Here is a 5,856-nt window from a genome sequence, read left to right on the forward strand (position 1 = left end):
CTATCTATCTATCTATCTATCTATCTATCTATCTATCTATCTATCTACCTATCTATCTAGCTATCTATCTATCTATTTATTTATTTATTTATTTACTTATTTTTGGAAGCTTAGGGCTAAGTGACTTGCCCAGGGTCACCCAGCTAGTAAGTGTCTGAGACCAGCTTTGAACTCAGGTCCTTCTGACCCAGGACCAGTGCTCTATCTGCTGCACTACCTAGTTGCCCCATTTTTTTTCTTTACATAATTACCATTTGTTTATTAGTGATGAGTTTGTCTTATATAAGGTGACCCCTGAGGCTACCACAAACTTTCTAATTTAATAGAGTTGATGAGCAAGCCCTTTTAGGAAGTATCCTTTCTCTGTACTGTTTCAACCAGCACTTCAATTTCCAGGGAAGTGACTTTCTTAGTGAGAATAGCAATTGTCCCTTTCTCACACTCGTACCTGCCAAACGTACTTGTCTTCTTGTTGGGAATATCAGATGGATGGAGAAAGTCCAACTTGGTCTTGTTGATAACACAGAGATCTATGTTGCTCCCAGATTCCAAGTCATTGAAGATCCCAGCTGGTTTAAATTTATCTTCAAATACAGCCATTGCTGCCAAAGACCCAGAATCCATGGTGACATAAGGCAATTTATCAGTTGATCCATGAGGATAGATGCTGTAGAGGTGAGGTGCAGTAACATCTACTCCCCCTAAAACCAAGGCTGCACCTATGTAACCTGGATACTTAAAAAGTATCTGTTTAAGCATTCGATTAGCTGTAAAAACAAAAACAGAAACAAAAACAAAAAACCTCTGGGTAGACATCCCATAAAAAGGGAATGGAGCTCCAAGTTGGAAGAGATCAGTTGAGTTGTCATGTCAGTGTCTGCCACAGTCCTAGCACCACAGCAACAGATCAATGGTGACATAAATGAGATTAGTAGATGGGGGACAAAAGTGGCATTGGCAGATAGGTGACATAGGTGACAGTGGTAGATGTGACACAAGAAACAGTGACAGATTTCAGAAAAGTCTGGAAAGACTTGCATAAACTGATGTGACTGAAGTGAGCAGAGCCAGAAGAACATTGTACACAGTAACAACAACATTGTGCAACGACCGACTTTGATAGACTTAGCTTTCCTCAGCAATGCAGTGATCTAAGACAACTCCAAAAGAATCATACATCCAGAGAAAGAACTGTGGAGTCCAAATGCAGATCAAAGTACACTATTCCCCCTCTCTCTCCTTTTTTTTGTTCTTTCTCATGGTTTTTCCTTTTTGTTCTGATTCTTCTTTCACAACATGACTAATGTGGAAATATGTTTAAGATGACTGTACATGTATACCTTTTATCAGATTAATTGCCATATTGGGGAGGGGGTAAAGGAGAGGGGGGGAAATTTTAGAACTCAAAATTTTATAAAAGTGAATGTTGAAAACTAAAGCTCAATCAATATATAATTTAAAAAAAGAAAGACAAAAAAGAAGACAGTGAAAGGAAAGGAAGTGGAAGGACTTTAGCCCCGAAAGGGATAAGAGATAGAAGACAGTAGCTAACAGAGATGGATGGATTGAGAGAAATTATTTACCACCTGGTAAAAAAAAAAGACTACCTAGTCTTTTTGCCTGTTCATCATGAGTACTATAAGGTGAGATGACTAAGTATCAATCAATATTTCTTACGGCTTTGATTACGTATGGATGGAAGTAAGGTTGGCTAGTCTTATAATAAGATCAAGTGTTGTATTGATACCAGCAAAAATAAATAAATAAATGGTTTTTTTAAATTTTTTAATGGAGACAGTAGCAGATGAGTGACATGGATAGAAGTGGTACCTTGGAAACATTAGTAACAAAAGTTGACTGGCCTCCCTGTGACTCCTTTCCTTCTTTCCACCTAAATCTGATCAATAGTCTTGTTGATTCTATTTACTCAAAATCACTCACAACCCTCTCCTCTCCACTAATAGTACCACCACCCTAGTTCAGACTTATCATTCACTCACTCTTTCCTTCTCCAAATTTGACCTCAGGCCTTACTGACTCCAAGCCTGGTGCTCTATCCACAGTGCCACATAGTTGTTCCTTTGACTTTTTTATTAATGGGAGAGATTTGAACCCTAGCTCTGCTACCAACTTTCTATGCAACTTTGGTCAACTCTCACAGCTCAAACAACTAACCAGTAAGTATTTATTAGGTGCCTGCTATGTGCCAGGTACTCTACTTGGAGATGAAGATATCCTCAGGTATACCACATCTCCTTGATAACAATAACATTGTTAGGAAGAATATTTAAAATATCCACAGTTTCCCTGATGTGAGATACAACCAGGGGTATACTAGAATCAACTGGTACCTGTACTTGAAAGCTGATTATTAAATTTTCATTATGAGCATTTATACCTTGGAAATCAGCAAATACTACACATCAAGAAGGGCAGCTAGGGAGTGCAGTGCATAGAGTACTGGATCTGCAGTTAGGAAGACTCATCTTTGTAAGTTCAAATCTTACCTCAAACACTTTTACTAGCTGTGTCACCTTGGGCAAGTCACTTCACCCTGTTTGCCTCAGTTTCTTCATCTGTAAAATGAGATGGAGAAGGAAATGGCAAATCACTCCAGTATCTTTGCCAAGAAAACTCAAAATTAGGTCACAGAAAGTCAGAAATGACTGAAAGTATCAGGACTTAATTTATTGTTATGATAATTGTCTAGACATAAGAAAATGATGGAGAAAATGTTAATAATGCACTTTAAACTTCAAAGTATGTCATGCACATTTTTTTCCCCTGGAGAGTCAGTTATTAAACATTTAAAAGTGCATTCCAGACATATCTACTCACCACTGCAGATCCCAACCCTTCTATTAGTTAACATTCTTTGTGAAATCCTAGGTCCAAAAACATTTACCACCTGTTAACCAGCTTGATCCACGGGTCTCTCAGAACTTCACTGGGATCCTTGTTAGATGATCTGAAGACACCCTCACCAAACCCTGGTCAGAACTAGGGTTCCATTTGTGTAGTCTTGGAGAACCCAAGGCTGCCTTCATGCTATAGTGAGATATTGGAGGACTCTAATGCAGGAACACTGAGAACATTAAAACATCCTTCACCCCAGCATAATCTTTTTTTTTTAACTTTTCAATGTGTCTCCAACATATAGAGTTCCCCTTAAAGTAAAATGATTTTATTATTCCCATTTTAGTGATGATAGAACAGAGGCTCAGGAAGGTGGAGAATTATCCTAGTTCACTTGGTCAGCTGACAACAGAGTTAGGGCAAGAAATTGCATTTTGAGAGTGAATACGCACAACCCCCACTGGGGCCATCTGTGCAATACTTCCATGAAAAAAAAAAAACTTAGTTTCACCCTAACTCTCAATAGATATAGCATCAGGCCTAGAATCAGGAAGACCTGAGTTAAAATCCTGCCTCAGACACTTACTAGCTGTATGAGTCTGGGCATGTCACTTCACCTTATTGGCCTCACTTTCCTCATCTGTAAATTGAGCTGGAGAAGGAAATGGCAAACCACTCTAGTACCTTTGACAATCTTTGTGGGGTTTTGAATTGAAAGGAATTTTTGAAGTTATTTAGTCCAATCTCCTCATTTTCTGGATGAGGACACTGAGGTCTAGTGAAACAAAATAATTTACACAAGGTAATAAATGGAAGGGTCAGAATTTGAATTTAGGACATCAGATTCTATATCCAGTGCTCTGTCAACTGTACCAGAAAGCTTCTATGTCTGTGTCATTATTAAATGTGTTGAATAACAATTGTTATTTCACCATCCTCCAAATATCACTATTCTCCCTAACTGACAAAATACACAATCTTGTTTTTGTGAATTTGACTCTCATACAATTTCAGCTGAAGAAGTTGGGGGTCTGAAGAAGTTGGTGCAAATCCAAAAACTAAACCAAAATTCAAGGGAAGAGAGACAGTGGTGGCAAAAGATTGTCTCTGAGGTTTGGGCTTCAGCGGTTCCATACCTGTGACTCCAAGAATCTGTAGCATGTGCAGTGGCCACACTCCAATAAAACCTTCTTGGTAGATAGGCTAAACCAGGTTGAGGATAATTGATGGGTCCATAGATGAGTGGAGGAGGGGTAGTGTTTACCTCAAGTATGTGAAGACTTCACCTGGTGGAATAGGCAAATGAGAACAATTCACTCCAATTGCTATGAAGGAGGCTGAAGCTTGGTCATTCACTACATCCCAGGCCATTGCCACTTGTCCTTGCTTTGGTCTTGCCACTGGATGTTGATGACTCTAGAAGAGAGAATGAGTAGGACAACTCTGTGCAAATGTGCCTCACTTAAATCTAATCATGAGGGAGTTGAAACATCACCCCATGATGTCAATGGTCCTCTTCAAAAAGGAAGGACTAACAACTGGTACCAGGTAATTAATCAGGTGCTGAATTAGACAAAGAATTATCCCAATTCACCACACTTGGTTGCCTCATGTGAGTATTTATGTTTTTGTGATCAGTTGGTCCATCCTTTAGTTTTAGTTTTAGTTGTTGTTGTTGTTGTTTAAGTTTCTTCAGTTGGAAATTTCCTGTTGTTTCTGCCCTCCTTGTTCTCCATGGCAAAGCCATAAAGGTGCTTGATGTCTGACTTCTTCCATTAGAATGTGAGCTCCTTGAAAGCAGAGACCCTGTTTTTACCTTTGATTCTTCATTACTTAGCACAGAGCATGGAACAAAGCAATTGCTTAATAAATTGCTTATTGATTGACTCTGTGCATATTTGGTAGAATGCTATGAAGTTTTAGTAGATAGAGTAAGAAATGGTACATTTCTACCAGATTAATATCTTGTCCCTAAGGCATTTTTCATGTCACTACCTTGCTCATGAACTTTCAATAGGTTCCCCAGTGCCAGAGAATATAGTCTAAGCCTGGAACTCGGGGATCTAGAAAGAGCATTGAATGGTCATCTGAAGACTTAGATTGGAATCTGGAATCTGTTAGTTCCTAGACACATATGCATTGGCAATTCTTGGAATCTCTCTGTGCCTCAGTATACTCATCTGTAAAACTGGGAACATGATTCTTTTACCACTGACCAAATAAGGCTATCTATTATAACAAAATGTTTTTAAACTTATAAGCACTATAGAAATCTTAAGTACGGGTTATTTATTACTACCTTGCCTCAACTAACATGTCTGATCTTATTTTTGACCAACACCAAATCTAAGCCCTCTGATCTCTAGAGACTACTCTCCAGCATATATTTTGCTCATTTATGCCTGGAAGCCTTTGTGTAAGCTCTTCATTCTCCCTCCATGCTCCCAAAAGTGTCCTCTCCCTCTCCCCTTAACTGAACCAGATGATACTCATCCTGCACATTTAACTCAAGTCCCATGTCCTCCATGGGGCTTTCTGGATTACTGCAGCCCATGACATTCACCCCCTTCTCTAGCCACCTATGACCCCTGGATCTCTGCTACCCCTTATTACTTAATGAATATATATATATATATATATATATATATGATCTTCAACTAAATTATAATTTTCTGTAAGGTAGGAGTCAGATCTTATGCTTCTTTGATTGGTACTGGGCACAGAGTGGGTGCTGAATGATTATTTGTTAAATGAATGAATGAATGAATATTTTACAATTCTAAAAAGTAGTGACCACAAGGATCACCAGCAAAGCAAGTAACAAAACTAGGAATACCTCAGACTTTGATATAAGGTAAAACTGGTTATGCAATCCTGTTGGTGTCCCAAAAAGAGTGGATTGGATTTTGTATTATTCCCATATCAATAGAGACAAAGGCTTAGGGAACTGGGAGGGGAAAGATGGAGGCTGCTATAGAAAGCCAAAACAGAATTCATAAT

General features: G+C 38.7%; 1 pseudogene; it reads right to left on the reverse strand.

Moving 5' to 3' along the window:
* Nucleotides 1-345: 345 nt before the first annotated feature.
* LOC114045618 lies at nt 346-4,227 on the reverse strand (annotated as a pseudogene).
* Nucleotides 4,228-5,856: the final 1,629 nt, after the last annotated feature.

The sequence above is a fragment of the Vombatus ursinus genome, unplaced genomic scaffold, assembly GCF_900497805.2.
Source record: "Vombatus ursinus unplaced genomic scaffold, bare-nosed wombat genome assembly UNPS02014779.1, whole genome shotgun sequence".
Taxonomy (NCBI): Eukaryota; Metazoa; Chordata; class Mammalia; order Diprotodontia; family Vombatidae; genus Vombatus; species Vombatus ursinus.